This window comes from Typopeltis vanoorti, chromosome 15, assembly GCF_054136105.1.
Source record: "Typopeltis vanoorti isolate ZY-2024b chromosome 15, IOZ_Tvanoo_1.0, whole genome shotgun sequence".
Taxonomy (NCBI): Eukaryota; Metazoa; Arthropoda; class Arachnida; order Uropygi; family Thelyphonidae; genus Typopeltis; species Typopeltis vanoorti.
The window spans coordinates 66,156,136-66,179,918 of record NC_143563.1 but is presented as its reverse complement, the minus strand read 5'-3'; the positions used below and the strand labels follow the sequence as shown (position 1 = coordinate 66,179,918).

Here is a 23,783-nt window from a genome sequence, read left to right as displayed (position 1 = left end):
GATATAATCCGTTAGTTTTATAGCCTTAGTTGTTCAGAAACAACAATTATGAGATGGTCTGTGGATAGAAAACTTTGCACACTGGTTTCTGTAAATTAAGGAACAAAAGAGTAAATTCAGTAACAAATGGGTGTATGAAGACAATGGTCAAAAACAAGAGGTCAAAATGAGATTAGCACTTTGCCTCAATAAGAAATGTAGTCAATCCTCAGAAGTACAATGCTCACAACATTTCATGCTGTTTATAATGGTGTCCAGGAGCTCAGTTGGTAATAACAACCATTGCTCCTGAAAGCTCTCCTAAGACCCTAAATGTTTTTGGGGGAGGGTGGGGGGTTGAGACAGCAACAGGTCTCCCTAGAGCATTCCAGACATGCTCAATAGAATTAAAGTCAGGGGACCTCACTAGTCAGTTGGCATGTACAGTAGTCTCTTCTTGAATATATTGGTCCACGAGCTTTATTCAGTGAGGATGAGCATTATTGTCTTGTAGGATAAATGTCTCCCTTAGTCACAACCACATTATTATTATTATTATTAAACAAGACCTCATGGAGTCAAAGACTCATCTAGGAGGTCCTTTTATCTCACACACATCTCATCATACCGGGTCTTAAACACATTCAAACTCCTTGCAGACACCACACTCTCAGGCAAGGCATTCCAATCATTCACAACTCTGCACGAAAAAAACCTGCCTCTCACTCCCCTACTCACACCCTCTTTATACAGTTTCCAGGGATGACCTCTGGTTCTCCCCCTGATCTCCCACTATTCGCTGTAGAACTTCTCCACCATTGATCCTATAGCAACCCCTTACCAACTTGTAGGTCTCTATCATATCTCCCCTCTTCCTTCTCTCCACTAGTCTCTGCAAATTACATCTTTTCAATCTTTCCTCATACTCGACATTCCAGAGGTCAGAAACTACCTTAGTCAGTCGCCTTTGGACCCTTTCCAATATCTCTTCATCCTTCTGAAAACCAGGTGACCAAATCTGGGCACAATAGTCCATGTGTGGCCTAATCAAAGCCTTATACAATGGAACAAGAATCTCCCTACTTCTACACGTCAGTGTCCTCCTCATCATTCCCAGAAGTCTTTGTGTTGTCTTCACAATTTTGGCGATGTGACCCCTAAATTTTAGATCCTTATCCACTATCACTCCCAGATCTCTTATTTCCTCTACTTCCAACAATATATTTTCACCAAGCATAAATTCTGCATCCCATCTTTGTTTTCCAAATTTTAAAACCTTACATTTTGCAACATTGAACTCACATCCCCATTTGCTTGCCCAATCACTCAATTTATTCAAGTCTTCTTGCAAGGCCACAACATCTTCACTACTCTTTATGGTTCGTCCCTAGTCACATTCACATAAGAATGTGAATGTGACTAGGGGAGACAACCTTATCCTAATAAGTTGCAAACATGAATGCTGCAACTTAGAGAGATGAGGTTGAGTGCTGTATTGCTGTGAGGGTTGATAACATTTTTTTTATTGAGTCATTTGCTGTGTTTCTTTCATATCTCATATCATGTTGCTTTTCACAAATTGAATTTTGTGATGGATGAAAATCCATCAAGCCACCCATAGAACACATGTATTCTGCAGACTCGATTACCAAAGTAAAATTGTAGCCACTACAACCCTAATTGAGAGGTACATTCATAACTCAATGCATGAGGATGCTTATATTGTTCATGTAGTCAAAAGATAAGCAGCACAGTTATTTATCATTGGGAAAGTCAGTTTACTCTTCTGCTATCAGGAAATTTACAGTGTGTGAAAATGTGGGTTAACAAATATTTGTTATATTAAACTTCTAAAGAGGTTTCAAACAATAATCAAGAGTATACTTGTGTTATCTTTGTCACAAGGTTGCCTTGTATTGAACTAGTTAAAAGTACCAATTCTGAAGAGTTGTTTTGCCTTTTATTATATTTTTTGATTTTGGGATAGGAACATCAGGAATCAGATTATTTAATTACTGTAAAAGTTAGCATATAATTATTAAATGTAAAACTTGACTTTATTTTAAGAGGGTGGCTCCCTGTTAAGTAATGAGGAGGTTCCTGTTAATAATAATAATAAAAAATTGTAATAATTTTGTTAATAATATTTTTATATATATATATGAAAAAAATAATCCTACATGGTATGAAATATCTTTAATAAGGGAAGACAGATCTGGTAATATTTGAAAATCTAAGGTTAGCAATGGTTAAGAATTACAGTGCTTGTCATTAAAAATTTCATGAGAGTTACCCTTTATGTTTTGAAAGAATTAGAAATGAGTGAGTTGCATAATCTAAAAAGTGGAGAAATATGTTTGTTTTTTCTTGATTATTGCAATGAACTTAGGAGTATATGATGTATTTTGGTTCCTATAACTTCTCTCTATGATGGACCTTTTGTCATTGTCCACATCATATTGATCTCATGATTGATATGATTTTTCTTTTGAAAAACAGACAGCCCAGCAGGAGAAACACATGCAATTTACAGACAACATCCAATCTCATATCTGGAGTTGTTTCAGCTATAATTCAAACCAATACCAGCATTCTAGCAATTGATTTTATTTTTTAGTTTTTTTTTTTTTCACCTCTCACTGTAAGTGAGAAAAAAAGTAATTATAGGAACAATTTCTTAAAAGGCTTTACCTGATATTAAAACCTAGTCATTGTAAAGCTATCCAATGTATAGCCAAATAGGTTAACAAACGTTTGTTATATTAAACTTCTAAAGAGGTTTCAAACAGTGATCAAGAGTATGCTTGTGTTATCTTTGTCACAAGGTTGCCTTGTATCGAACTAGTTAAAAGGTACCAATTCTGAAGAGTTGTTTTGCCTTTTATTGTATTTTTTTGATTTTGGATTCAGTGACCTAATAATTGTTCAAACTATTCTTCACATCAGAGGTTTCAACTTGTCTTCAGTGAATTTTAATAAAAGCTATCCCTTCATTTAAAAGTCCTTGAGGATTTTGAGCTTGAAATGAAATTGAAATGAAAATTTAGTACCATTTTTCTTTATATGATTGGATGTCTCAAAGGCTAGTGTTTCAGTTGTTGACTGTAGGGAATTAAAACTTCTGATGAGATACTGAAATGGGAAATGTGTTGAGAACATATACTGGACTTGTTTTCAAGGCAGACTTTTTTTTCCCCCAAAATGTTTCAAAGATGACTCATCACCATGCAGCTGTGGAGTCATCTTTAAAGGTTGTATCGTCTGGGTATACATAAAATGAAAAACTTGTTTTTCATTCCCCACAGCCAAGCCTTTGATTTAAACTTTGGGGGGGAGCAGTGTGTAAAATGGCAAAGGATTTATTGAAGCCTACAGAAATAGTATGTATCTTCTGCCTTGAATCCAGTGAACTTTACTAAAGTAAGTAAGTTTCCATAATAGCGATATATATTATCAATCATCACAGTTAGCCATATTGCTTAGATTATGTATGTTTAGATAGTACATTATTAAAATAACGTGTTAGCCAAATAACATTCATTGGCCAAAATATCAGAGGCACACATGCAGAATGTAATCCACCAATAGCATACAGTTAAATGACGTTGCGCACACCATCTGTAAAATAGGCAGTAGATTGCTTCTAAGAGAGACTGTATGCATTCATGTTCTCTGTGTGTGTGTGTGTGTGTGTGTGTGTGTGTGTGTGTGTGTGTGTGTGTGTGTGTGTGTGTGTGTGTGTGTGTGTGTGAGAGAGAGAGAGAGAGAGAGAGAGAATATGATGATAGTGGGAACCAGATGGGCTGGTAAGGCTATCTCAGAAACCGGTGCTTTGCCAGGATGGGCATGAAGAAACATTGTCTTGGGTATTCTGAAAATGGTGTAATAATCAGAAAACATGAGGTCAATGTTGGATATGTACCAGGAACTCATCAATGCAAGAAGTTGATAGACCGTAAAGCCCAGTATGCAGTGTAATTGATCAATGAACAGAGAGAGAGAGAGAGTGAATCAATTTGTCATGCATCAGACACTGGTCTGAAAGAGATAGAACAGTATTGGAGATATCGTACCTGGTCAGAACTCCATGGAGTCAGAAGACTCATTGTGGGAGGTTCATTACTTTACACATGCACACACCATCCCTTAAACACATTTACTGTCTCTGAACTCACCACAACCTCAGATAATTAGATTATTAGATTGCATTCCAGTCACACACTGCTCCATGCAAAAAGTCTACTTCTCATCCTCTGCCCACATCCTCTTTATGCAGCTTCCAGGAATGACCACTTGGTCTCTATCTCTCCTCATTCCTTGAAAAACTTCATCCACATTGATGCAATAACTTTTTATCAGCTTACATGTCTTAATCATATCCCTTGTCCTATCTGCAAGACTCATCAAGGGAGGGCACCTACTCTACAACTCTCCATCTCCGCCTCATCTACACCAATGCCGTCTACTGTCCGCCATCACCATTATTATTTTCACAGACATCCATTCAAACCCACAGCCTTTTGGCTGGAGAGCGAATACGCTAACCACTCGGCCAACCAGGAACCACATCTCATCTATTTTTCTTCAATTTTTAGGAAAATGAACTCAATCAATGCAACAGTTTAATTCCCCTTATTAGCTCATTTGTGGTTCTATAACAAGTCCCACCAGTAACATTTCATAAATGCAACTCACTCTTTTATAACCTTCCTTGGCTACTCCTCTCTATCACGACCTACTCCACAATCCTCCTCACACACCTATATATCCTCCCCCCAACCACACACACACACATCCCAGACCATCCCACCTTAACTTCCCTGGTTCCCTGTTTGTCTTGCATTCCTGTTCTCTCATTTCTTCACGAACACTACTCAATTCTCCATTCACAAGTTCTTGTATCTCCTTTCCAATTTTCTTGCTCTCCCACATTACCTCTTACTACCTCAGATCTATTCACTATAGTTTACTCCCCCTCAAAGAACAGCCTTTTCAGTTGACTTATATTGAAACCATTTAATTGCAGCCCGTCTCCCTCATAGTCATTTCAGTATTCACAAACTGCAATCCTTTCTCCTCATATATGCTGCTCATAATCTTTGTTACTGTTTCAGCTCATCATTGTCATACCTGGGCATCTCATTGACTGCCCTGCTTAACACACTTATCTTTTACTCTCCTCAGCAACTTCCTAATATTCATTCTCATATTCTCCTCCTCCTCAACCAAATCATTTATTACTACTACTATGCTTGCTCCTCATATCCAATGCCTAGTCACTGCTCATCCTACCTCCAGGAAAACAAACCTTATGCATCTCTTCATTTACTGCCCCTCTAGTAATTGAGTCTCCATATAGCTCCACTCTTGAATCAGTCCTTAGCTCTTTCACACAGCCAGCTATCTTTCATTCCATTCTTCCTCACTATTCCATGCATATCTACATTTCATTCTACATATGCTTCATCTTTTGCCTCATCTTCACTAAATCCACTTTCACACCTCAAATTGTTTCCTCAATGACATTTATACTTGTTGTCTTGCAATCAGTTGCATTCACTTTCTTGCCATCAGCCTTATGCTATCTTATCTGTTGCACTCTCTTTTTAACTATCGGTCTTGCAAGCTCTCATACAATCAGTCGTATTCTCTTTCATGCTGTTAGTCTCACTTGCATTCATACTACACTAATGGTTTCATATTCTCCTTTTTGCTCACTACCTCTCACATTCAAAGAAGCCTCATAGTCGAACACATCACGCTTCCTGTTTTTTTTATTTTATTTGTGTGGGATTCCCCCGTCCCTTAGGTTGAGCCCTCCTAATGAGGGATTAAGTACTATATCCTATGGCTGTAGCCTGTGTGTTCATGGGGGCCGGTTTGCCTGCTTGCGGGATGAACCCCCCCAGATAAACGGGGGGGGGGACCCTGCTGTCCACACCTAAGACCAGTTAATTTGGCTATGGCTGAGAAAGATCCTTAACTCCTCACATCGTCAATGGGAATCGAACCTAGGACGCTCCTTCCCCAGGCATAATGGTTGCGAAGCTCATAGCCACTAGGCTAACCATGTGGACATGCTTCCTGTATAATCATGCTTTCTCACTTCTCTTATTCAGCCTCTCTACACACACACAAAGTTGCATTCACAGCTCGATACCATTCTCAAAAAATCCACACCGATTAGCATTATTCATCTTTGATATTGATGTACGTACTGACCTCACTCTTACTGTCGTTTTGTCTTAGACAATGAACATGCACAAAGAAATGAAACTTTACACAATCTATTCACTTAAAATACTCAGTATTGCTACACAATAAATATAAAAAGTTAACTTTCTACAGCCCTTAGAACCACTGATTTTGTACTGTCACTACCTGTCAATTTTTGAAGACCAGCATTGGACATCAGATGAATATAAAAGATTGAATGGAGTGATAAACCCTGGTTGCTGCTATTTCATGTGGCCAGAAAGATAAGAATATAACAACAGTACAAAGTCAATGATCGGCATACTTGATCAGAACATTGGAATGAAATAAAGTGATAGTCTGAAACAGGTTTTACTGGTGCTCTTGAGATCATTAGTATAATAAATTTAGTTTAATCTTTTATCCAAGTGTAAGCAAACAAAGTTTGGGCCTGAAAATATTTTCATCTTCAGGACTGAGGTAAAGTGGTGCAACTCGTAGCAAAGGTGGACCAAGCTATCATCACTCCTTGTCTCAGTATCTCCCATAATGCAAAGCACATCTCCTTGCAGACATGTATACTGCTATGCATTAAGGGAAGGGCCACTACCTAGACCAGTTTCGACCTTTATTGAGGTCTCTTCAGTGGGAGGCAGACCCAGAATGGTGATACTAAGGCAGAAGCAAAGGAGAGGTCATATTTACCTATATGAGTTGCCAACCGGTATGTGTACCACCTTATTATTAAATTGCTCTGGATTTAGAGAAAGATGTAGGAAGTTTATTTTGCACTTGGTTAGACTATAATAAATTTAGTTTAATCCTTTATCCAAGTGTAAGCAAACAAAGTTTGTGCCTGAAAATATCTTCAGGACTGAGGTAATGTGGTGCAACTCGTAGCAAAGGTTGACCAAGCTCTCATCACTTCTTGTCTCAGTCCACCTTTGCTATGAGTTGCCTAGGGATGCACCACCTTACCTCAGTCCTGAAGATATTTTCAGGCACAAACTTTGTTTGCTTACACTTGGATAAAGGATTAAACTAAATTTATTATAGTCTAATCAAGTGCAAAATAAACCTCCTACGTCTTTCTCTAAATCCAGAGTAATTTAATAATAAGGTGGTACACCGGTTGGCAACTCGTATAGGTAAATATGACCTCTCGTTTGCTTCTGTATCACCACTCTGGGTAGTGGCCCTTTCCTTAATGCATAGCAGTATACATGTCTGCAAGGAGATGTGCTTTGCATTATGGGAGATACTGAGACGAGGAGCAATGAGAGCTTGGTCCACCTTTACTACGAGTTGCACCACCTTACCTCAGTCCTGAAGATGAAAATATTTTCAGGCCCAAACTTTGTTTGCTTACACTTGGATAAAGGATTAAACTAAATTTATTATAGTCTAACCAAGTGCAAAATAAACTTTAAATCATTAGAGCAAACGTTGTGAATGGTGTGGCTTGTGTGAACATTGTTGCTAACCAGGTAATCCTATTCATATTGACCATTTACCTTATAATTTGATGAGCACTTGCATTAGGATAATGTGTCATATCACATGGCATCTATTATCCAGGAGTGGAGTGCACTATCATAGTGATTGTTCAGAGTATCAATTTTCTGAGCAGGCTTTGATATTAGATGTTAATATCAAATGGAAAGTGTGGAGAGCAAGAACACTCACAGCCTTTTCCAAACCTTTCTGTGGTACCTGTTTAGAGGTGGATGATGTAGGCTAGATCTGCCATAGATCTAGAGGTAGTAGAATCCATACCATGGTCGTTGATTGATGGTAATCTTCTTCATTATTTTAGAGAGAACTGAGGTGAGGACAGTGGCTCAGTAGTTTGACAGCAGATGTATTTTTATGGAATGCACTAAATAATGTATATATCCAATTGTGGGATAGAGTATAAAAGAGTGTAGAGATGAACTGTACTCAAAATTGTGAAATCACAGCTTTTGATTATGATTCAGGAGATATCAGCATGAGAAGACTTTTTTTGGTATCTCGATTTTCTAAGATTTTTCTGTCTTTCTGCCAAAAAAAAAATCATGGTGGACATATGCTCATATGAGGTTGGAATTCTTATCTCAAACAGCCTGCAGTATGCTGAATTTTTTGCTATGGACTGCCTTTGCACGCATGAAGGCCTTCATTCCAGAAAGAACAACTTTCTACCATAGCAGAAATATGCACTATTTCTGCTATAGTAAGGGATGATTTGCCATAGATGTCTAGGCAGGTATTTGAGGAATGATGCTTTGTCTTTTAATTAGTCGAAACACTAAATTAGCTGTATACAAGACAGTGTTCAAACCAGTTTTAACTTATGGATCTGAGAGCAGGGTCAGAAGTAAAACACTTGACCAAAGACTAGAGACCACAGATATGAAAATCCCGAGAAAGATTAGGGGATTGAACAGATGGCATCAATGACAATATCATATTAAAAACGAGGATATTAGGAAAGAACTTGACATTGTCAGCATCCAGGAATGAGTTAGCAGAGTTAATCTCAGGTGGTATGGTCATTTAAACAGAATGGGCGAGGAAAGATTATCAAAACAAGTGTTCTCTGCCAGGTTGGCAGGAAAACGACCCAGAAGAAGACCAAGATATAGGTGGATTGATACGGTACAAAGTGCCTTAGACGACAGAAATATAAGATCTGATAATATTGGAGTCTTGACAAGTAACAGACTGATCTGGAGGAAAGTTGTAGATAGGAAGTTAGTAATGATGTAAATTTTTCATATAGTACTATCATATCCTGTACACCCCTTGAGGGTACATGGCAGGAATTTGATGATGATGATGCTTTGTGTTTATTAGTTTTGTCTTTAGATATTGTTACAGTAGTGGCATTTAGTGGATGTGAGAGAGATGGCACTAATGAGCAGAATTGATAATTAATTTCTTCAAACAACCAGAAGGCATGACTGTCATGAGTATAGGACAAGTTTTCTGTATTTGGCCCTTTTGTGGATTTTGTTGAATTTGTCAATGGTTTATTTGCATTTGTCACAGTCTTCAACATAGGCTTGAGAGTGAAGTTGTATATTCTGAATTTTTTGCTTGGACTGCCTTGGCACACATTGTTAAATCACAGCTAGGATGGATGAGAATTTTAAATCGAGTTCCAGAAAGAAGAACAATTTTTTTTTAACTTGTGATTAAATTGGAAGAGTTTGAAGGTAGTCTGGCCACTGAAAGAAGAGCAGATATCTCTGAGGTGATCCTACTTTGTGCCATGATAGAACTAAAGGGCACAAGGATGATAATGCTGAGAGAACAATGCTGCTCCATATGTGAAGAAAATTATTATTACATGACACCTCCAGGGAGTTTAAAGACTCATCAAGGGAGGACACCTACTCTACAACTCTGTCTCCACCAACTGCATCTACCATTCATCATCTACACTAACGCCATCTACTGCCCACCACACCACTAGATTTTCACAGACAATTTGTACAAAATTATAGTCTGAGTTATTAGAAGTATAAGTGAACTCTACTGTATGTTTGGAGAGAGCTTGTTAAGAAAAGATTAAAAGTGTTGGAAGGATGGATACCATTATATTTTGGTTGGTAGATGAATTATTTGCATTAGATCATTGCTTACAAAGAGTGCAGTGCTTCATTTTTTCTAGCTTGGTTGATGGAATTGACAAAAGGGAAGCCATCTGAAGGTGTGGACATTCAAGTCATTGTAAAAAGTTAGACTGCATATAATTGGGCTTTGGAGATAAAAATGAGATCAAAGCGAATTTCAGAGTTAAGAGAGCATTAAAGACAGCAGTGCATATAACCAAATGGAACAGGGAAATCTTAAGCCAGAGAAGGTTCAAAACAGAGGATTCTAGATTTAGATTCTAAATGGCAAATGGAGTCATACCAAATGTGATTTAGACCATCATGATGTACAGTGGTTGTTGAAAATGTTTGAGGTTTAGTCAAAAAGAAATAGGTAGTCAAGATGTTTGTAAGTAATAACCAAAGTGCAAAGAGTATTTTTTATTGAATAATAAAAAAATAACTTCCCCAACCATGATATAGCACTATTAATCATTGGGTGTAATTCCTATTGACTCACTGGTATGTATTAAAACATGGGAGGGTGTGTGTGGGGGGGGGGGGGGTTGTTCTTGGGCAAGTAAATTTCGGTAGGATTTTGCATAAAATGTCCTACTTATAAGTTTATTAAAATGTCACCTGTAACTGGGAAGACCTCCACATCACTAGTAAAGAATGTGGAAAACTAATGACCAATCCTTACCTTTTTGTAATGTATCCTGTTATTAACTATCCATATGAGGATTACCTGTCAATTGGAGACAGTTAGCCAAATTGTATTCCTTATTAGCTTAAACACCAACCAACATAGTGGAACAACACAAAGAAATGTCCTGCTGACTAGAAAACTGTAGTTAAATAAGTCCTCACTGTTTTTGTCATGGAACCAGGTCGAACAGTGAAAAGTCAGCTACTAGCGGAAAGGAGGTGGAGCTAGCAAAGAAATTGCAAAAAAAAAGGGCTCTTGGGAGAAAGACTATTTTTTGTTGAAGACCTAAACATCCCAAATGCACATAATTAATTGTTTTAAAAAAAGTTTAGAGAAAAGAGCAAAGCTAATAATAATAAACACTTGCTGGATTTCTGTTCAGGATATGGACATCATTACCTAACATCATGCATCATCATAAAGATGAGCATGAATTCAAATATAGAGAAACGCTGTACAAGAAACAAAGTAAGTCTTATTAACTGCGTTGTTTAAGTAGTGATATCTTCAGACTGGATCAATCCGAGAGTTACCATCAGCAGTTAGTTGTGGATTGAATATGATTGTTTCTCCCCCAAAAAAACTGATCTATTGGAGGCTAAGCCGATACATTTTACATGATAGTGACATATATTTCCAGGTCAACTGATTGTCATGCAGTTTCTTTATGTGATATAATGCACTTTTCTTCTCAGTCTCTATGGCATGCTGCAAATTTCAGAATGCTGAAATCCTTCTCTCCATTCTGGCTCATATAGAGCCAAAGTTTCTTAGTTGTTTAGATTGATGTTATGTTCTTCATATTTGTTATGAGGTTATCCTTGAAGTACAATTTTTGGCTCTTTATGAAAAAAAAAAAAAAAAGAATATCTGTTTTGGTAGGTAGGTGGAGAAGAGGTGGAGCTAGCAAAGGAATTACAAAAAAATAAATTTGTTGGAGAGAGATTTTTTTTTTTTTTTTTTTCAGACTTGCATCCTCACTTGAGGCATATTTTATGTTGGCCTTGGTTGGTCAAGTGGTTGGCATGCCACTATCCAACCAATAGGTGTGTTTCCACCATGGGTATGGATGTTTTTAGATGGGAGTTTGGATTTCATTACCCAGTAAGAGACCACCACAGCCCTGCTTATTGGAGGCTTGAAGTGGTTTGAAAAAGTTCCATATGGGTTTCCAGATTTATTTAACTCTTAGCTCACCCATGCTACTAATACTAACATTTAAGTATTATAGACTAATAGCCTTTTGTGGGTAGGATACACATTAAAATAAATAAATACAGTGACTAATGTGACCAATCTAGCAAAGTTGGTGATGAATAGATATTAAATAGACAAACTAGAAGAATATCTGATATCTGCTGGACAAACTCAGAAACTGTCCGTCTACTCTACAGATATTCTAGGGTAGTGGACCATGCCATGGATATGGATCACCTGATCCCCCGATGCATCTTTGGATTCCTTGGAGGGTCACATAATATTAATAATAATAATAATAATAATAATAAAATGTTCATTGCTGTGCAGGGTCTTTAAATAATTATTGGCATAATGGAGATCTGATAGGTTACATAAACATATAAAGACTTCCAAGTATGAGGTTTAATTCCTGTTTAAGGTATCATGCAATTGTATCACCTCTGAGGATTCCTTAAATGTGTGTAAAGAGACTATTCCTGATAAATCATAAAGGCAGAAGACCACTTTATTTCATGATGTTTCTGAGAAAATATGCAGTGAAGCCACTTTTGTTTTTCCTTTTGTAACTATTGTTGCCACAGTGTTCTTTTTTACAGATCTCAAAATTTCTGAAATTTTTCTGTTAAATGGTTTCTGCATCGCTTATTTAAGTTGCAGGTTTGTTTGAATACATGTTATTGATAGAATTCCAAATATTTGGAGATAATGAATTGGCTAAAGTACTATGTAAATTATAGACTTTTTTGTTCTGTAGAAATAGTTCTAATCTGGTGGTTTAAATTTGCACACAAAACTTGCCAATGAAACACAAAAGTTACATGCCCAAATTCAAACTATCAAATTAGAGCTGTTTTCTATGAAGCCAAAAAGCCTATAATTTACATAGTTCTTTGACCATTTAGGAACAGTTTATCAAAAAAACTGCCTATCAGCTCTATGGTATCAATATGGGGAAAAAAAAAACACATTCCTTATGGAAAAATTGGTTGTATATTTCTCCAATTACAAACTCAATCACATATAAACTTCCATTTTAAGAAGATTTTGGATTTGTAGTTATTCCTCTTCATCCAAAATTAGCCATCATGGCTAGTGTAGAAAGAGCCGGCATGGTTGGCCGAATGGTTAGTGTATCCGCTCTCCAGCCAAAAGGCTGTGGGTTCGAATCTTGCCGTGGGCATGGGTATTTGTGATTGTGTGTGAAATTACTAGTGGTAGAGGCGGGCAGTAGATGGCATTATGATGGTGTAGTTGGTGGATTGAGTGGTGGAGACAGTTGTAGAGTAGGTGCCCTCCCTCGATGAGTCTTTGGACTCCCTGGAGGTGTCACATAATAATTAATAATAATAATATTTATCTTGAGTAGTGGCCCCTTGCCTTTAATGCAAAGCATCATACATCTCCTCCAGGAGATGTGCTTTGCATTATGGGTAAATATTAAGATTAGTGATCAGAGCTTCTACTTTTACCATGAGTTACCTTGGTCTTGCACTACCTGCAGGGTCAGCTAGACTTGCATTACGTGCAGGCGCAAACTTGACTTATTTGTCTGTTTGCTTACTTTGGAAATGGAGTAAAACCAGGTTTAAAATAGCTTGGTATCTTTAACATTTATTATACCCAAGGTAAAATACTTTCTACATTTATATCTCCTCCTGAGATTTTTATTTAATAAGGTTAAAACACCTTATGGTAACTTGTTCTGGTAAAATACTTATAAGCTCTGTATTACTAAAATCTTGTTATTCTAGCCTGGCTCCCACTGATGAGACCTCAATAAAGGTCGAAACCGGTCTGGGTAATGGCCCCCTTGCCTTTAATGCAAAGCATCATACATCTCCTCCAGGAGATGTGCTTTACATTATGGGTAAATATTAAGATTAGTGATCAGAGCTTATTCTACTTTTACCATGAGTTACTTTGGTCTTGCACTACCTGCTGGGTCAGCTAGACTTGCATTACGTGCAGGCGCAAACTTGACTTATTTGTCTGTTTGCTTACTTGGGAAATGGAGTAAAACCAGGTTTAAAATAGCTTGGTATCTTTAACATTTATTATACCCAAGGTAAAATACTTTCTCGAGAAGAGGCTTTGATTACTTCTTTTCTTAGTGCAAGTTTTGTCTCTCAAGAAGCAATCTTATTACATGGAAAAGAGAGATGTGTTTGCATAATAATCATGACATAATCATCTTCAAAGTAGAAGAAATTCTATACAGTTATCTTAACTGGTGGCTGTGATGCCAAAATCTCATCTATGCTGTTGAATTCTTCCACTTAAAAACAGAATATGATCCTACTTGTTCTTCACATATTCAGACTGATGATTAAGTTGAATCACAACTTAATACTTCCTATACTATGTGGTTTGCCAAAAATGTATAAGGTTGATATTCCTCTCTGTCTCAAAAACAATATCAGACACTCAGACCCCTTCATACAAAACTGGGCTCATTTTGTAGAGAGATTAGAAAATAACAATCAACCCATTCAGATATTTCAGCCAATTTAGACATGACATCATTATTCACAAATATTCCATTTGAAGAATCCAGTATTCTTGAAAACTTTTTCCTCCTGGCACCCCCAATTTTTTCCAACACTGTCTTTACTCTAAAAGTTTATTTTTCACTTGGTTAGACTATAATAAGTTTAGTTTAATCCTTTATCCAAGTGTGAGCAAACCAAGTTTGCACCTGAAAGTATCTTCAGGACAGGGGTAAGGTAGTACAACACATGTAACTCGTTGCAAAAGTGGAAAAAACTCTCATCACTCCTATCTCAGTATCTCCCGTAATGCCGAACACATCTCCTTGTGGATATGTGTAATGCTATGCATTAAGGCAAGGGCCACTACCCACACCGGGTTTTGACCTTTATTGAGGTCTTGTCAGTGGGAGCCAGGCCTAGTAGTGGAGACAGCAAGGCAGAAGCAATGAGAGGTCATCCCAACCTATAGGAGTTGCCAAAGGGTATACAACCTTATTATTAAATTACTCTGGATTCAGAGAAAGATGTTGAGAGTTTATTTTTCACTTGGTTAGACTATAATAAGTTTAGTTTAATCCTTTATCCAAGTGTGAGCAAACCAAGTTTGTGCCTGAAAGTATCTTCAGGACTGGGGTAAGTACAACACTGGGCAACTACCTTACCCCAGTCCTGAAGATACTTTCAGGCACAAACTTGGTTTGCTCACACTTGGATAAAGGATTAAACTAAACTTATTATAGTCTAACCAAGTGAAAAATAAACTCTCAACATCTTTCTCTGAATCCAGAGTAATTTAATAATAAGGTTGTACACCCTTTGGCAACTCCTATAGATTGGGATGACCTCTCATTGCTTCTGCCTTGGTGTCTCCACTACTCGGCCTGGCTCCCACTGACGAGACCTCATTAAAGGTCGAAACCAGTATGGGCAGTGGCCCTTGCCTTAATGCATAGCATTACACATATCCACAAGGAGATGTGCTTTACATTATGGGAGATACTGAGATAGGAGTGATGAGAGCTTTCTCCACCTTTGCAACGAGTTTCCCGGTGTTGTACTACCTTACCCCAGTCCTGAAGATACTTTCAGGCATAAACTTGGTTTGCTCACACTTGGATAAAGGATTAAACTAAACTTATTACTGTCTTTACTCATCTTTCTTTATTTTGAAAAGGAAGTTTTATTTTCAGAAATACAGTTTAGCAATGGGCTCCCCCTATTAAAAATTCAAAATAGTTTGTCATGAGCTACTTTAAATACTGTAAAAGATCGAGAGAAATTTGTCAGTTTCCTTAACAGCTCTCACCCTAAAATTTAGGGTTACAGCCAAGAGGATAAACCAAGTGGGGATTAAGTGGATGAATAGAGATAAAGCACATGCTGCAAAAAAAAAAAAAAAAACCTGTGGAGTGAATAAAAAGAAAATGATCAGCATACTCATGAGTAGTATAAAGTATAAGCAAGATAGGTGACTAGTATGGTAAGAAAGGCCAAATCAGATTATGAGAGCAAATTAGTTAAGCATGCCAGAGTAAATTCAAAATAGATTTTTGTTATGTATCAAGTAAGAGGAAAAATGACTATAGCAGGATGACTTGAAACAATGCTGATGGGAGGAAGGTGACAGAGGCAAAAGGTTGAGTTGCCGAGTGATCATTTTGCAAAGGTGGAGAATTTGCAGTTGCTGATGTGACAGATGCATATCAAAATTGAAGTAGATGAACAAGAGGTGTTCAGCATATTGAAATATATCAATGTGAATACAGCAGTAGGAACTGGAATGCATGCCAACCCGTGTATACTATGTGAATGCACAAGAAAGTTGACATTGTCTCTAATGAAGTTGTTCAATCTGGGTCTCAACTCTGGCAAGGTTCCAGGGGAATGGAAAGAGGGTAAGATAGTTCCATTGCATAAATGTGGCTCCAAAACATTGGTAGAAAATTACAGACCAATTAATATATCAGGAGTGATTGTTAAAATATTGAAAAAGTTGGTTGAAGGTAAAATCCAACGGTGGGTGGATAGGGATGCGATACTCTATAGTGGGCTTGCATGGCTTTGTAAAGGATAGGTCATGTCTTAGTAATTTATTCACATTTTATAATAAAGTGACAGTGGAATTGGATGAAGGAAATGGCTACACCATGATACTACTGGACTTTGCAAAGGCATTTGACAGAATACACCATGGAAAACTATTTGCAAAAGTTGGAGCAAATTGAAATGGATCTGAAGCTAGTAGCATGGAATTGGGGAGGGGCTTAAAGACAGGCACCAAAGTGTAGTATATGGTGGAGTGGAATCTAGGGAATGATTCTGACTAGTGGAGTACCCAGTGTTCTATACTAGGGCGACTACCCTTTAATTTGTATATCAGTGATATAGGAAAAGATTTAAGGAGGTGGAGAATATTCAGTTGTTTGCTAATGATGCAAAACTGGGGAAAGTGATAGTTGGTAAAGGCGATGTAGATATCCTGCAGGATGGTTTAAATAAATTGGTATTGTGAGCAAACGATAATCATTGTCAATTTATTGTTACAAAATGTAAGGTTATGTACTTCGGGTTGAAATTGTTACATACAGTGCATCATACTTATGGTACTGGATTGCAGGAAATTGATGAGGCTTGGGGATAATGGTGGACAGAGAATTGAAGTTCAGCGGGCATATTGTAAAAGTTGGTAAAATAGCTCAAAGGATTACTTGGATGTTGATAAACATGCTATCACATAAAGATAGGGAAGTTATTATCCCTCTTTATAAGGCTATGATTGGCTGCATCTTGACAACTGTGCACAGATTTATTTTTCACTTGGTCAGACTATAATAAATTTAGTTTAATCCTTTATCCAAGTGTGTGCAAACAAAGTTTGCGCCTGAAAATATCTTCAGGACCTTAATGCATAACATTATACATATCCGCAGGGAGATGTGTTTTGCATTATGGGAGATGCTGAGATGGGAGTGTTGGTAGCTTGCTCCACCTTTGCAAGGAGTAGCCCGGTGTTGTACCACTTTGCCCCCCCCTGTCCTGAAGATACTTTCAGGCGCAAACTTTGTTTGCACACACTTGGATAAAGGATTAAACTAAATTTATTGCACAGATTTAGTCACCTGGGTTACTTAACCTTTGACTTTTTCTTAATCAGCTCCTCTTCCAGATATGATGTAGATGTTAGATCTACTTTTGGTAACTGAGGTTATATAACTTTGTCCAAGTTTTCTTTTCTGGGTAACGGTCTTTACCCATCCACTCTTTCTCGTGTCCTGATACCAGTTCTTGCTCTGACTAACTGATATGATTTTTACTGGAATCAAAGATCTTCATCTCTCATTCTACCTGGAATCTCAGAATTAACAGAACAGAGAATTAATTCATGTTCATGAATGAATTAATTCTCTGTTCATATTGTTCATGAACAAGAGCCTGAATTAATTTTCTGGTCAAGTGTTCCAGGATAATCCCAAAGAAAAATTTGGCATATCAAAGTGATTGGAGGCCAAAAGTTCTAGCTTTGCAATCAGTACCTACACTTCCACTCACAACAGCTGCAAAAAAAAAAAAAAAAAAAAAAAAAAAAAAAAAAAAAAAAGCTTCCTTTTCAAATAGAACTGGAGCCTTCTATTCCCTTGCCAAGTCCAATGAGCACTGTTGCTCTTCCACCTCATATCAGATGGCACTATTGTAATCTCACCACAAGATAACGTTTACCTCTGTTATCATGCTCTTTAAAATTCTTCAATCAATGACCAAGACAAATCACTTCCCACAACATCAAGGAAGTTCACTTCATGCCTCTGGTTTGCCAGAAAGAAGAATCCTGAAGAACTTTGATACCAGCAGATCTTCTGATCCGAAAAGTGTTATTCACTCAGTTGTGCTCAGATTTTTGTTCCAGAATTAACATCCATCCTATAATGTCTATACAGTCTTTCATACATACTCACCTGGCACTTGTTCAGTAGCATGGAACCATATTCAGCCTATTCCAAACAAAATTTGTTTTGCAATTTGTGTGTTATTCTGGAATTTTCAACAAGAGAATTCTTCCTCATCTCTATGAGACCAGTTATATCTCATCCTTATCGAAAAGTCTGAAAATGGGTAAAAGTGTGAGGCATCAAGCTGTCATCCCACTCAATAACTTCATTAAAAAATTTGTTTATATATATTTTCCTGATTATCATCTCTGTACATAAGTGCACATATTTATACAAAAAAGCATGTGCTATGCTTAAATCATCTTGTATAATGAAGTTGCAGATAGATAGAAAGATAGGTGTAGATTTCATGGTAATCACAGGTTTTGCTATTATTAGGTAAGCTGCATACTATTACTACTACTTCCAAAACATCATTGGCTTATGCCACAAATGTTATTTTGAATTGGAAAAAAAAAATATATTCACTGCACTAAACAATTTTAACTTTGTTAACTTTTGTTGTTGTTGTTTATTTTTCACAACTGTAATGATTTGGATTACAAATGCGGTACTCAGCCATTAAGCTACATTTTTATTGATTACCGTAGTTTATTTTTTTATAGAAAATGTATGTGTTAGCTATATAGAAATGAAATAAAAGTCTAAAAAATGGCTGTGCTGTTATAAGTATGAAACAAAGTATATATTCTCATTTAATTTTTCATAGTTTTCTTTAAATAATGAATTGCGATGACAAAATTAGATGTGTTCAGAATAAAGACCCTTGTTGAAATGCAATTGTGATCGCTGATTTTATTTACATTGACTTTTAATTATTTAAGGACAAAATTAAGTAAATTTGCTTAAGTTCTTTCCATCTTAAAAATGAATGTCTGTGCTGTTAGCCTAGTGGCTATGCACTTCGCAACCATATGCCTGGGAAAGGAGTGTTCTGGGTTTGATTCCCATCGCCGATTTGAGGAGCTTAAGGATCTTTCTCAGACATAGCCGATCTTGGGCATGGAAAGCAGGTTTTTTCCTCCTGCAAGCAGGCAAACTGGCTCTTTGAGCACACGAAGCTACAGCCATAGAATATACCAGGAGGCATAGGGCTAGTCACCTTATCCTCGGGACGGGTATAACTAGAAGAGCTTAAGATAGCTCTGTAACAGCCCAGTAGACGTAACACATAGAAGGGAGAAGTTAAAAATTAGCAGATTATAATTTATCTTCATGTTAAAATGAAGATAATGCCTGAGGTTAAAAATATATTATTCACTCTTTTCCTTGTGGTATGTTAATTTGTGAAACCTTATGGCACAAGTATTACTGAAACAACAATAGGAAGAAAGAAGGAACTGTTGACATGTTTCTTAAACAGATTCAACCTCTGTTTTGCTTTGTTCATGAAAGTGAAGTATGGTAAAAATACTTCACTTTAATTGGCATGAAGTATATTGTCTTCAGATCTTTAAAAAAAAAGTAGAAAATTATTTCAATATATTAATTTTTAAATACAGAACGTTTTTCATCATCAGACTAGGATAACAAGAGCCCAGCAGTATGATTACACAACAAAATTTAACTTTAAAAATTAAAAAAAAAAAAAAAATTTTAGAAGTATGTAAACAGCTATTCACATTATCTTTTTAGTCATTGGGTAAATTACTTGCAGCGATAAATTCATGCATACTATAGAAATAACTGTTCTAGCAATGCAGTTTTTGGAGATTTTATATCTGTATTGCACTTATAATATTGCCAGCAAAGGTTGGTCAATTGGTAGAGCCTCTGCTACTAATAGCTCAGCAAAAAGTTAAGCAAGTTTGAGCGCAGTTAGTAGTTGGAAGGGGTTCAATCATTCAATGTTGTTGGCACACTCTCCCTCGATGAGTCTTTGGACTCCCTGGAGGTCTCACATAATAATAATAATAATTATTTCCTCCTTGAAATGCATCATTATTATTCAGGTGAATAGCATTTAAAAATTAATTTATACTTACGAGAGTTGTTTGAAAAGTTTGGTAAATTTCCAATAGACGGCAACACAATTCGTTCATTCATACCAGTGTCGTCATCATCGGCACGTATCATCTTTTTCATGATCCCTGGCAAAATTTTAGCCATGAGCAACGTGTAGTTCTCATTTGGCAAACATTTAAAATGACCATGTTTGCATTTTTCATAAAAATGGAGAAAAATGAGTTTCATGCAGTGATAAAACACTTTTATTTGAAGAAGTGGATGGCTGCACAGATCAAAGAAAGCTGAGTTAGATGCAGTTCATGGGGACTCTGTACCAGCATTAAACACTATTTATTTTTGGATAAATGAGTTTAAACATGGTCGCGAGTTCATCAAAGATAAAGTGTGCTCCTCGCTATGAAGAAAATTATTGACAAAATCCATGGTATCGTTATGTAATACTGCCCAGTGAAAGTATGTGAGATTGCTGAAATTGTAGGCATCTAAACTGAATGGGTATATAATATCCTGCACAAAAAATTGTACATGAAAAAGCTGTTTGCATGATGGGTGCCGCAATTGTTGACTGTCGATCAAAAACACGTGAAAAGATGTTTCAATGCAGTGTTTGGCGATGTTTAATTGCAATTCGCAGAATTTTTTGCATCGATTCATGACTGTAGATGAAACTTGGATCCAGCACTACACACCTGAGTCCAAGCAGCAGTCAAAACAGTGGACTGCTGCTTGGACTCAGGTGAAAGAGCACCGAAAAAAGCAAAGATCGTTTTGTCAGCTGGGAAGGTGATGGCCACTTTTTTTGGGATTCCCAAGGAATTGTCATGATAGACTATTTGGAAAAGGGTAACAGAAGTCTATTATGCGTCATTGTTGGACCATTTAAAAGAAGAACTGAAGAAAAGACATCCAAGATTGGTGCACAGAAAAGTGCTCTTTCATCAGGATAATGCACTGTCCCACACATTGGCTGTTGCAATGGCGAAATTGCACAAATTGAGGCTCGAATTGGTTCCACATGAACTGTATTCTCTGGACTTGGCCCCATGTGACTTCTTCTTGTTCCCAAACTTAAAAATTTGACTCAGTGGTAAAAAATTTTCTTTGAAATAGTCATTGACATCAAGGCTGTCAATGACTATTTTGCACAATTTGACAAATCCTACTTTTTAGATGGGATGAAAAAATTGGAAACTCATTAGACCAAATGTGTAGCACTCAATGGAGACTATATTGAGAAATAAAGGTGATTTTTCCAAAAAAATGTGTTTAAACTTATTTTCTTACCAAACTTTTCAAACAACCCTCATATAAATAGGCAATTAAGTCCTATTGTTTTATACTTATTATTATTTGTCACCTCCAGGGAGTCCAAAGACTCATCGAGGGAGGGCATCCACTCTGCACCTCTGTCTCCACCACTCACAATCCACCAACTGACCGCAACTACACCAACGCCATCTATTGCCGACCACCACCACTAGTATTTCCACAGTGGGCATGGATGTTTCACAAACGTCCATGCCCACGGTGGGATTCGAACCAGCAGCCTTTTGACTGGGGAGCGGATACGCTAACCCCTCGGCCAGCCAGGCTCACAAGGGATGAAAGGTCCTCTTCGAGGAGAGGTCCTCTAGTAGGATGGAGGAGATTGAGACTTTTGTCTCGTCGATGGAGCGACCTATGACAGGAGCACGCATACAGCCAAAGTGGTGATGAGCCATAAGGCGAGCCGCCCAAGAGTAGAAGAGAAAGGTGAAGGAATAATGAAATACTTTGGTGTGCTGGAACTGGCTCGTGTGAGCTGATTGTTAAATTTTCAAGAATTTTGCAGGCCAGTTGTTAAACCGACAATGGCAATAAACTGAGAGTGGCATGTGCTTCAATCAGCAGTGGCTAGTGGCATTTGGTGATTGCTTGATATGGTGACATGGAAAATCCAGCCGGGACACTTATTTTGGCAGCCTTTTGCGCTTCCTTTCCTGGGAATCTTACCTCCTTCCCTATGTAGCAGCCTGTACATTATCCCTGGCAATTTTACAGTAATATTATTTTTCAACAAGCATCCACTTAATTTTGTCTGGGCTGCTTCTTAAATGACATTCTCATGTTCAGTGTCTGTCCAAGATTTCACATTTCTAGAATTGTTGTGGACCAAGCAAAGTATATCAGTGTTTGTTGATACTAGAATTTATTAAAAATATACCAGTCCACTCTGATAAAGACTGTTTTGTATAAATTATAAAGAAATGCAAGTTATTTCAGTCATTTCAAAGCAGAAGTTAAATTTTGTGACACAGAAAGAGGAGCGAGCAGGGGGGGGGGGTGATATTTAAGAGTATTTATTATATATTTTATTTTATTTTATTTTTTGGAATTTATTATTATTTATTGAATGTTATCATTATTTCCAAGCAGAGGATGTAGGGTATTTATTGAATGATTATAATAGTCCAACACAGTTATTCTTTACTAGTTGTTAGCAGTTTTTTCCCAATTGGTCTTTTATTTGCTAAGTCTTTAATCTGATTAACTTTTTTTTGTATACTGAAGGTAATCTTAATTGTGCCAATCTGTTAGAGTTAACTTCCTCCTTTTTTCAAACCCATTTTACAAATCTTTTATTCTGTTCAAATGACCCTACTACCATCATATTTAGATTCAAAGAAATAATATCAGTTATGAGTTTGCCTCTCAAATTTCCCTCATAACTGTCATATATGTGGTCACTTCTTTTTTCTGGCCAATCCACCTGTTAAAATTAGTACGAATGCTGTCTTATATAATTTTGTTGTATAATTTTGATTGATTTTTTTTTTTTTTGTTCCTTATAGATTTATTTTCAAGTTTCATGCAGGAAGTGATATAAGCTAACATTCACTTAGTCCTGGGATTGGTTCATTATTTATAGCACTAGATCATAAGTAGAACAAAACAGCTTGGCTGTTAATCCTAACTTTAACTTCATTCTGACTTTTTGTCCAGAGGTATAAATTTTTTTTTATCTCTGTATTTAAATAATACAGCATACAATTTGAAACATTTCAAGTTGAATATCATTCTTCCTTTCTGCATCTCTGCTATTCTACTGGTATTTATACTTTTATATTTGATTATATCTAATCATTTCTAATGTCCAGTCATATCTAATGGAATTTATGCTTTTGATATTGAAAGATTATAAAAAATTTTAAACTTAATAATAATAATGCATATATGATCAATAATTTAAAAAATAGTGTAGAAATACTGAATTAGTTTCTTTTCATGTCTTTTCCTGTGACATCAGCATCCTGTTTTAGTAGAAAATCGTTTTGTACCTTTTCCAAAAATGAATTGTTTGAATTAATTATAATTGAGTAATAAGAGTTAGTATTGTGAATGAGTTATTCAGGATGTGATATTCAGTTTTTCCTTTGGTTCTTTTTGTAGGTAATATCTTTACTATTTGTTAAAGCATATTGGATAAACCAGAACTTCAGGGGATTGGTATCTGTAAATATCAAGTATTATTTGTGAGTGTTAATAATATAGTATAATATAGTTATAATAATAATTTATATTTATGGTGATTAGTAGCTAATGATAAAAAAAAACACAGGAAAAGTTTTGAAAAAGAGTGTGTCCAAAACAGTTGACTACCATTAACAAAATAATATAATACTTTGCAAAATAAGAGAGATAAAATCACAGGATTTTTCACTCACAGATGCAGAAA

The 23,783-nt window shown here is 36.6% G+C and overlaps 1 protein-coding gene across 7 annotated transcripts in view; it reads left to right on the top strand.

Annotated features, from left to right (window-relative positions):
* dmpd (F-box protein dampened) overlaps nucleotides 1–23,783 on the top strand; it is a 152,375-nt gene that overhangs the window by 53,878 nt on the left and 74,714 nt on the right. For 4 of the 7 annotated variants that reach the window (XM_090404634.1, XM_090404637.1, XM_090404635.1 and 1 more), the window contains exon 2: nucleotides 23,498–23,580. The exons of 2 other annotated variants lie outside the window; for them this stretch is intronic. The gene's annotated coding sequence lies outside the window, so the exon portion shown is untranslated. The remainder of the gene's footprint in view (nucleotides 1–23,497; nucleotides 23,581–23,783) is intronic. One more of the 7 variants, XM_090404640.1, reaches the window with a different exon arrangement.